The 11,285-nt window shown below is 38.4% G+C and overlaps 1 pseudogene; it reads left to right on the forward strand.

The window, feature by feature from the left end:
• Window positions 1–2,085: 2,085 nt before the first annotated feature.
• On the forward strand, window positions 2,086–7,370 carry LOC102115919 (F-box/LRR-repeat protein 12-like; annotated as a pseudogene).
• Window positions 7,371–11,285: the final 3,915 nt, after the last annotated feature.

Genomic DNA, 11,285 nt, shown 5'->3' on the forward strand with positions numbered 1-11,285 from the left:
CTATAGTTGAACATCTTCCTGGGCTTGGACTACATAGTTTCTGGAGAAAAAACTAATGTAGTCCATCAATATCTACTAAAACCAAGAATGAGGAGAGATAAATAATTATTCTCACCATTCCTTCTGTTTGGATATTTTTTTTTTTGAGGGAGGGCTAGGAAGAGGAACATTTTCATTGTCTTAATGCAAGATAGATTGTGTGAAGTGTATTTAGTTTCTTCTCCAGAAACTATGTAGAGTCACTATGCTGAAAGAGTCTAATTTGCTGTCTCTACTAGTTCAGAGTATTTGGGGACAGAAGTCTGTAAATCCTCTTGGAAATTTTCTAGAAAATAAATTTCTATGCCCTTCTTCAGTAACAATCACTTGTAATTCCCCCCATACTTATCATTTTGTCACATTATTTCTATTAGCTATCTGTTAAGAGAAATTATAAATATAATGAGACAAAATTCATTTTGAAAGTCAGTGATGGTAAAACTAAAGGGTAAAACCACATATAATTTGTATGTGTCTTTACAGATCATAGAGGCCTATCTATCAAATTGCAGGATTTATTTTGTTCCAGATTTATTCTTTTTATGGATCTTTTAAATTTCACTGCATTTTGTGATCTAGCCTTAAATCATGATTCCTAAAATACATCTTCAGGTAAATATCTTGGTAGAATATTTTTTAGTATGAATTGTAGAACATCAGAAAGAACATAGCTTTGACTTTTTCATTCTGTCGGTGACTGATGACTTTGAATAGATCACAGAAACTAGATGTGCATCTCTCCATCTATAAAGTGGATACAACCATGCTAATTTTCCTCCATTGCCTATACAAACTCAAATGAAAAGAAGTCGTGTTTTCAGAAGAAAATGGTATTTAAAATGTTAGGTTGGTGGTAGTAAAATTAAGGTGACATTTTACATCAAAACTGGGCAAATTGAATGAAAGTTTCTCTTATACTTTGTTCTCTATTTTGTTTTGTCCTGAATAAGATTTCTGAGTTAATAGATGAAAGGGTCGTTTGGGGGAAGTTAGAGTTCTCAGACCTTGCATTTAACGTAAGGTTCTTTGGCTGAAACCTGACCCTAGAGTCTTACCAATTCTGCGTGGACAGCTAAGGTTTTGCTAGGTGGTTTGAGACCATGGACCAATCTTTGAAGGAGTCAGGTGGTGAAAAATTTCTAACAAAAGAAAAGGACTTTATCTTATATGAGAGAGTATCAGCCCTTCTGTAATTCATTTAGAGAAAGAAGCCCACACTATAAAGAACAGGTTCCCTGTTTTTGCTACTAATGGAAATTGTCCCTCTTGACTAGAGCAATGCAGAGAGCAGTGGCTGTCAGCTCCAGCTCCACATCACTGCGGGAGCTTAAAAAAAAATCCCCATGACCAGGCCCCACTCCAGACCAAGAAATCGGGCTTCCTGGGGATGGCCCAGGCATCAGCATTCCTTAAAGCTCCTCAGCATATGTTATTGTGCTTCTGAGGTTGAGAACCACTGATCTAGAGACTGCAGTAGAGAATAACTTGGCAAAAGGCTTACACAACAGAAACATTTTTTAACATCCATTACTTTGTCCTTATTTGTGTTATCTTACTTTTCCAAAAGGGGACCTGTAATTTGAAGACAAACAAAAAATACAGTAGGAAAGAAGTGCTGAAAATCTTGTCAGCTAGCCATGGTCTTCTCTGGGACAATCCTAACTTTGCTGCACCACTGTGAAGGAAGGGATGCTTCCCTCTTTCCTCCCAGCCTATTTATTATGCTATTAAAGAAACATAAAAATGAACATAAGGTTCATCTGAACCATCTCAGATACTGCTGAATTTCTTATAGACACAAAATGATAAAAAGAGTCTTCCCAACTTGAACATGAGCCTACTTGATGATTATAGGTCTTCAGAAATTGGTGTTTTCTCTATTCTGTCTGAAATGATAAAAAGAAAAGGACCCCCAGACCTCAAAACATTCAACAAAATTATTTGTATATACACACCAGTGAAAACCCATTCAGAAGCTATCAGTTATAGAATCAATATGCTCAATTTCATTGTGTGCTACAAAAAAGATTGACCTGGGAGATAGAAATGGATTCTGGATTTGAGCTGGCCTTAGCTATAGAAATGGATTCTGGACTTGAGTTGGCCCTAGCTATAGAAATGGATTCTGGACTTGAGTTGGCCTTAGCTATAGAAATGGATTCTGGACTTGAGTTGGCCCTAGCTATAGAAATGGATTCTGGACTTGAGTTGGCCCTAGCTATAGAAATGGATTCTGGACTTGAGTTGGCCCTAGCTATAGAAATGGATTCTGGACTTGAGTTGGTCTTAGCTATAGAAATGGATTCTGGACTTGAGTTGGCCTTAGCTATAGAAATGGATTCTGGACTTGAGTTGGCCTTAGCTAGCTGGGACCTTAAAACTTTCCTAACATTCATTCAACTTTCATTTCCTCACTTAAGAGGGCATCTATGACTCTGGCAAGCCAGATACCTAATCTGTTACTTCTGCAATCCTTATCCACTTCTCAAATGAACCCTGCTGTAGAGACAAGTTTCAGTTAGTTATAGACTTGCTTTAGAAATATTCCAACCACAGGTCATAATTTTTGCTGGGTGAGTAGAAAAGAATGTTGATGTCATTTACTATCAATTGCATTTGTCCCCTTTTATGAGGAAGGTAATGCAGACATTGGATTAAATTTCAAGGCTGTCTTAAAAAGACACATTACACAGAGAACTGGGAAATATTCTTTTCACTGATTGTATTACAGATAGTAATGTTTAACATGGCACATAAATCAGCAAAGTAAATAAGCAAGAGTCTGATATATTTTTAAAAGGAACTTTGTAATATACTTGTATGTTTGACGTATAGTTGGTGCTCAACAAATGTTTGTTAAATGGTGAATGAATTTGAAAGATTAAAAAGCAATTTCTTAGTCTCAAATGCTAACTTGAAGAGGTTCTAAAGATCAAAGTTTTCTGATCATAAAATATGTTTTTTGTTTAAATCAGCTTTTCTTAAATGGTTAAAATTTGAGTAGAGTAAAATTGGAAAAACTCATTATTGGACAGGAATGGCAATTTTGAATTAGATAGTGCTTGAGCTACTATACTTATGTAATGATTTTGAAAAGTTTAAAATAGTTACACAAGCTTTGAAATATCTTTAATCTGTTTTATTAAAATCATAATCTCAAATCTCAGCACTTTGGGAGGCCGAGACAGGTGGATCACAAGGTCAGGAGATCGAGACCATCCTGGCTAACATAGTGAAACCCTGTCTCTACTAAAAAATACAAAAAACTAGCGGGGTGAGGTGGCGGGCGCCTGTAGTTCCAGCTACTCGGGAGGCTGAGGGAGGAGAATGGTGTAAACCTGGGAGGCGGAGCTTGCAGTGAGCTGAGATCCGGCCACTGCAGTCCAGCCTGGGCGACAGAGCGAGACTTCGTCTCAAAAAAAAAAAAAAAAAAAAAAAAAAATCATAATCTCAATGAACAACTCAAAGTTAAATTTTTCTTACGGGGTGTATATCTAGTATTCTTATGGTTATATCAGTGATGATAAACTTTGTGGCTATGAAGCACAGTTTTGATTGAAGTGAAAGTCACATTAATATTCTGATATGACCACTTCTTTGAATTAATGCGTTCTAAAAGAAATTAATTTGGTCATATGAGTATTTAGTTCCTCTAGATTAAGTAATTACAAATTGAGGAACCATTTGGGAATAGGAAGAATTAGGAAGCTTTTTGTTTTCCTAGCTCCTCTTATTTAAAATTAAAAGTAAAGAAGATAATTATATTTAAGTGCATTCTGCCTTCAGTAATGGTAGAGAAAGTAGCTCTGATTGACCCTTCTGCTGAGTACAATTTGAAAACAAGCCAACAAATGAAGCACATCTTTCTGCTTAAAGATCCCAGAGAGCTAACAAGATAGTGACGATCCCAAGGCCAGGATCTAGAGATGGGGCAAGGCTCGGAGAGATGATCCTGTAGCTGGGGCTTCTTTTCTTCTTTTCCTGGTAATAGAGTCTGAGAGGTCAAGTGGGTGTGTAACGGTTTTTTTGGGGGCGGACAGAGTCACTCTGTTGCCCAGGCTGGAGTGCAGTGGCGTGATCTCGGTTCACTGCAACCTCTGTGCCTCCAGAGTTCAGGAGATTCTCTTGTCTCAGCCTCCCTAGTAGCTGGGATTATGGGATTACAGGTGTGCACCACCATGCCTGGCTAAGTTTTCTATTTTTAGTAGAGATGGGGTTTTGCTATATTGGCCAGGCTGGTCTCGAACTCCTGACCTCAAATGATCTGCCTGCCTTGGCCTCCAAAGGGCTGAGATTACAGGCAGTGTGTAATGGTTTTGATGCCCTTTGAAGCTAAAGCAACAGGGATTGGTGTCCAGGGCCCACCAAAGTTGAGAAAGAGTTCTAGTAGTTCTTTTCCCCAGTTTGGGTTGGAACCACAAAGGGTTGCACTCTAGAAGCATGGAAAGGCAAATGAGAAGTTGATCCTTGCAGGTGATCCCCAGGCACCAGCTAAGGAAAATTAAATCTCTCCTAGAGAAACATAGTATCATCATTTAAGGCCTTAAGTTACTTCTACAAGGAATTTTGTAAATACAATATTCAGGGCATACTAAAAAAAAAAAAAATCTAGATAGGAGGCATAAGTGAAAGCTGACAAAGATAGCACAATGAAAATAGATTCACAAAGGCTCCAGACGTTGACATGATCAGATATAGAATTTTAAATAAATGTACTTTGGTGAAGATGGCAAAGAATGAGATTGAGAATTTCTTCAGATGTGGAAACTATAAATAAAAAATCAAACAGAAAATCTGGTAGAGAAAATTTAATGACAGAAATAGGAAAATCTCAGTAGTCGGGTTTAAGAGCAGATTGACACAACTGATGAGGGAATTAGGAACAGGCTGATGGGTTAAAGAAAATATCCAGAAGGAAATACGGAGGTACAAAAAGGATGGAAAATGAGAATGGGGTGAAAACCATGAGGACGAAGTGAAAAGCTCTACCTTATGACTAGTTATAGTTACATAAAAAGAGGAGAAAGGGGATGGGGTGGAAGCAAAATCTGAATAAATTAGAGATAAGAATTTCCCATAACTAACGAAATTCATCAAGCCACAAGAAGCCCTATAAATCCAAAACAAGATAAATATAAATAAAATCATTTAGGTATATCATGAAAATATTACCAAAAACCAAAGTTTAAAAATAAAATGCCAGGTTAAAAAAAAGATTGCCTTTGAAGAAGCAACAATTTAATTCACAATTGACAGAAATGGTGGAAACCAGAAGACAATGGGATCATATTTTGAAGTGCTGAAAAAGAAAACTGCCAACCTTAAATTCTAAGCCTAATGAAAATATTTTCCTTTAACGAGGGTAAAGACCTTTCAAGCAAGCACTAACTTTAGAAAATTTGTCATTAGCAGACTCACACAAATGAAAATTCTAAAGGTTATTCTTTAGAAAGAAGGAAAATTATTCTAGATAGAAGATTTTCCTTCTGTCTAAAGAACACCCAAATGGCTATATTGCACAGCAAAAACTGAAAGCCTTTCCTCTAAGATCTGGAACAAGACAAGGATGCCCATTTTCACCACTGTTATTCGACATAGTACTGGAAGTCCTAGCTAGAGCAATCAGACAAGAGAAAAAAAATAAAGGGAATCCAATCTTGAAAGGAAGAAGTGAAATTATTCCTGTTGGCAGACGATATGATCTTATATTTGAAAAAACTAAAAAAATACATCCCAAAACTATTAGAACTAATAAATAAATTCAGTAAAGTTGCAGGATACAAAAATCAACGTACAAAAAACCAGTAGCATTTCTATATGCTGACAGCAAACAGTCTGAAAACAAAATCAAGAAAGTAATCCCATTTACAATAGCTACAAATAAAAATGAAATAACTAGGAATAAACTTAACCAAAGAAGTAAAAGATGTCTACAATGAAACCTATGAAACCCTGATGCAAGAAATTGAAGAGGACACAAAAAAAGGAAGTATATTCCATGTTCATGGATTGGAAGAAGCAGTATTTTAAAAATGTCCAAGCTACAAAGTAATCTACAGATTCAATGCGGTCCCTATCAAAATACCGATGACATTCTTCACAGAAATAGAAAAAAAAATCCTAAAATGTATACGAAACCACAAAAGACCCAGAATAGCCAAAGCTATCCTGAGAAAAAGAACAAAACTGGAGGAATCACATTATCTGACTTCATATTATACTGATCTAGTGTAACCCAAAGGGCACAGTAGTGGCATAAACACAGACACAGCTCCAGAGAGCTTTTCTTACCTCCCGGTCTGGGACCAGATCCGGGTCTCCAGGTGCAGTCCCGTCCCCGCCTTCGGGGGACGGGGCGGGGTGGGGGCGGGGAAGGCCGGGCGGAGGGCGCACCTGGTACCTGGAGATGCGGGTCCCGCCGGGGGCCTGGGTCGTTCTCACCGCAGATCCCTTTCCTCAGGGTCTGTCACCGCTGGAAGAGGCTGGTGGACGACGGTGGCTGTGGTGACACGTCGACCTTACGCTCTACACGGTGCTATTTAAAGTCATGTGGCACCTGCTTGGCAGGTACATGGCATCCTGCCTCCATTCCCTGCAGATGGGCGGCTACCTGTTCTCTGGCTCCAGGCCCCCCAGTTGTCTCCTCTCTTGATGAGATCTCTGGGCCAGAAGTGCCCCAACCTGAAGCTCCTCTGCCTGCACGCAGCCGACCTGAGCACGGTGCCCATCACCAGCCTGCCCAGCGCCCTGAGAACCCTGGAGCTGCACAGCTGCGAGATCTCCATGGTCTAGCTCCTCAGGCAGCCGAATCCCACTGTGCTGCCCCTGCTCGAATGCATCATGCTGAACTGCGTCCCTGCCTTCAGCGACGAGCACCAGCAGAGCCTGTCAGGCTTCCAGGCCCTGCGCTCTCTGGTGGGGCTGCACCTACCGCGTAAGGGAGCAGTGGCTGGACGCCCCTGCAGGGGCTTGAGGTGCTGGGCTGTACCCTCTCTGCGACAGCACCCTACTGGCCATCAGCTGCTACCCCTGAGACATGCGCAAGATCAGGCTGATCTTAAGGGGCCTCTCTGCCCCTGGCGTGGCTGTCCTGGAGGGAATGTCAGCTCTTGGAGAGTCTGTGCCGGCAGGGTCTCCTCATCACCCTGGAAATGCCCTTCTCCACGGAAATTCTCTCCTCCTGCCTCACCAAGTCCAAGTTCCGAGTCCTTGAGCTGCGGTGGCTGGGGTGGGAGAGTCAGGAGGCCAAGAGGACCCTGGGTAAGGGTCTGCTTCACTGTAGGGTCATCGTCAGGGCTTGTCCCAAAGAGTCCATGGACTGGTGGGTGTGACCGCCTCATCTATCCCTGGGACCCATCCCACCTTTTATTGTTGAGCCCCGGACCCTCTGAGCAGCACTTTGAAGAGGGCAGATAATCAGGCTTGAGGGAACTGAAAGCCCCAAGTAGAGAGAACGAGGCCTAGGGACCCCCAGACCATTGGAATCATTGTTTACCAGCTGTGTGGCATTGGTCATAAGTTAGCCTCTTGGAAGCCTAGTTCCTACAAGTGGAAACAAGTAAGACCACAGCTACCTCCTGCTACATTGCAAAGCCTTGCTCTAAAAGCTCCCAACCTCCAGAAGGCGCTCAATGAAGACTCATCTTCAGGGTTGTCCTCAGGAACAGGGTGATGCATAAGGGTCATCTGCAAGAGACAGGGCAACTGTGACTTGCAGTTTGATGATCAAAATGCTCATAAAGCTTCTCAATTGTATTTTCTGTATATTCTATCCTGCATTTTCCATGTTTTTCAAGACATATATTATTTTGCTATTAAGGAAAAAAATCATAAAAAAACCAGACTCATACACCAATGGAACAGAATAGAGATCCCGGAAATAAATCCATACATCTACAGTGAACTCATTTTCAACAAAGGTGCCAAGAACATGTATTGGAGAAAGGACAGTTTCTTCGATAAATGGTGCTGGGAAAACTGTATATCCATATGCAGAAGAATGAAATCAGACCACTCTCTCTCACCATATATAAAAATCAAATAAAAATGTATTAAAGACTTAAATCTAAGACCTAAAATCATGAAACTACTAAAAGAAAACATGGAGAAAATTCTCCAGGACACTGGTCTGGGCAAATATTTCCACAAGCACAGGCAACCAGAGAAGAAATGGATAAGTGGGATCACATCAAGTTAAAAAGCTTCCACACAGCAAAGGAAACAATCAACAAAGCAAAGAGACAACTAAGAGAATGGGAGAAAATATTTGCAAAGCATCCACCTGACAAGGGATGAATAACCAGAATACATAAGGAGCTCAACCCAATAAGAAAAAATCCGATAACCTGATTTAAAAATTGGCAAAAGATCTGAATAGATATTTCTCAAAAGCAGACATACAAATGGCAAACAGGCATGTGAAAAAGTGCTCAACAGCACTGATCATCAGAGAAATGCAAATCAAAACTACAAAGAGATATTTCACCCCAGTTAAAATGGTTTTTAATGAAAAGACGGAATAACAAATACTGCTGAGGATGTAGAGAAAAGGGAACCCTTGTACACTGTTGGTGGGAATGTAAATTGGTACAGCCACTATGGAGAACAGTATGGAGGTTCCTCAAAAAACTAAAAATAGAACTACCATATGATCCAGCACTCCCAATGTTAGGCATATACCCAAAAGAAAGGAAATCAGTATGTCAAAGAGATATCTACACTCCCATGTTGCAGCATTGTTCACAATAGCCAAGATTTGGAAGCAACCTAAGTGTCTATCAACAGATGAATGCATAAAGAAAATGCAATACTTGTACACAATGGAGTACTGTTCAGCCATAAAAAAGAATGAGACCCTGTCGTTTGTAACAACGTGGATGGAACTGGAGGAGATTAAGTGAAATAAGCCAGGCACAGAAGGACAACCTTTGCATGTTCTCACTCATTGGTGGGAGCTAAAAATTAAAACGATTGAATTCATGGAGATAGAGAGTGGAATGATTGTTAGCAGAGGCTGGGAGAAGTGTGGGGGTTGGGAAGAAGTGTAGGGGGGATAATGGGTACAAAAATATAGTTAGATAGAATGAATATGATCTAGTATTTGTTACCACAACAGAGTGACTACAGTCAACAATAATTTATTGTACATTTAAAAATAACTAAAAGAGTATAATTGGAATGTTTGTAACACAAAGAAATGATACATGCTTGAAGTGATGAATACCTCATTTATCATAATGTGATTATTACACATTGTATGTCTGTATCAAAATATCTCACATACCCCATAAATATACACACCTATTATGTACCCATGTAAATTAAAAATAAAGAATACCCAGATGAAGGTTTGGAGATAAAGAGAAGAATGAAGATCAAAAGAAGAAAAAGGAAAACATATGGGTAAATTTAAATAAATATTAATTGAATACAATAGTAATAATAATATCTTGTGGGGCTTTAATAAACAAATAAAAATATATAAAATATATAAAAAAGCCATGTACATTTTTAAGGGCAGATATATGGAGTTAAAGTATTCTAAAGTCTTATCTATCAGAGGGTAAAAGCAGAAATTAGTATTAAATTTTGTTAAGCCAAAGGATGCATATTGCTATCAAAAGACACAACTAGAAGGACACAAAACTTCTAAATGAATAGAAGAAAAGCTGGAATAATAGAATTTTTCAAATGAATTTGGAAAGTGGAAAAGAAGAGAAAAAGAACCATGGAACAGGTAGGTTCAGCGAAAATTATTGAGTAAGATTCCAGACTTAAAATTTAAAATAATCAGTCATTACATTAAATCTAAAAGAATCAGTCATCACATCAAATGTAAATGAACTAAAATTGTCAATTGTGTAATAATTTAAACCCAAATAGATGGTATTTTCAAGAAACACATCTGTCTTAATCCATTTAGTGTTGTATAACAGAATACTTGTAGCTGGGCAATTTATAAAGAAAAGAGGTTTGTTTGGCTCATGATTCTGATGGCTGGAAGGTTCAAGATTGAGCAGCTGCATCTGCTGAGTGGCTCAGGCTGCTTCAAGTCATGGCAGAAAGTGGAAAGGAAGCAGGCACATGCAAAGAGATCACACAGTGAGAGGGAAAGCAAGAAAAGCAAGAGAGAGAGAAACCGAGGAAGGCAGACCCTAGCAACCTGCTCTCTCAGGAACTTATTCATTACTGAGAGGGTAAGAACTCACCACCGTTGGAGGGCATTAATCTATTCATGAGGAATCTACACCTGTAACTTGAATACCTCCCAGTAGGCCCCACCTACCAACACTGCCACATTTGAGTTCAAATTTCAACATGAGTTTTGTTGAGGACAAACCATATTCAAGCCATAGCAATATCGAAAACAAGGATACAGAAAAGTTGAAAGTAAAAGATGATAGTGTTCGATGTACTAGGAAGTAATCTTAATTTTGCATGTAATAACCTAGTCTCAAAATATATATAGTAAAAATTGAGAGAAACTAAAAGTAATAGAATAACAAGTGGTTGGAGATCTCTCAGTAATTGATAGAACAAGCAGAAAAACAATTGTCAAGGTATGGAAATTTTGAATAACACTATTAGTAAACTTGACTTACATGTCATATAGAATACTGCAGTGAACACCTGTAGAATTCTTTTCGAACACACATGGAAAATTTTTTAAAAAATTGAATATGGGTCTTAAAGCAAATTTCAAATATTTGAAATTAAACAGAATACATCCTCTGATCATAATACAAACTTGAAAGGTACCTAGATAATTAATTAGAGAAGCATTACTACAAAATCCCCCATGTATTTGGAAATTAAGGATTATAGTTCTGAAGAATCCATGAAACAAAGAAGAAATCACAGTGAACAATAGAAAATATTTTGAACTCAGTGAAACTGTGACATATCAAAAATGATAGCATGCAACTAAAGTAATCCTAAGAAGGGAATTTATGGCCTAATATATTAGAAAAGAAGAGAATTTGAGTAATAATCTAACTTGTATCCCAAGAAGGTGGAAAAAAAAAGCAAATTATACCCAGAGAAGGAAAAAAAAAAAAAAAAAAAAAAAAGAGAGGAGAAATCTGTGAAATAAAAATACGTACAATAGATAAAAATCAGTAAATCAGAAATTAATAAAATTAATAAAATCTTTAGCAATGCAGACCAAGAAGAAAATATGTAAGGCAAAGATAACCAATGCCAAGAATGGAAAAGGAGACATTATCAAAAATTCTCTCAACAGATGT

Source organism: Macaca fascicularis, chromosome 13 (genome assembly GCF_037993035.2).
Source record: "Macaca fascicularis isolate 582-1 chromosome 13, T2T-MFA8v1.1".
Classification (NCBI taxonomy): domain Eukaryota; kingdom Metazoa; phylum Chordata; class Mammalia; order Primates; family Cercopithecidae; genus Macaca; species Macaca fascicularis.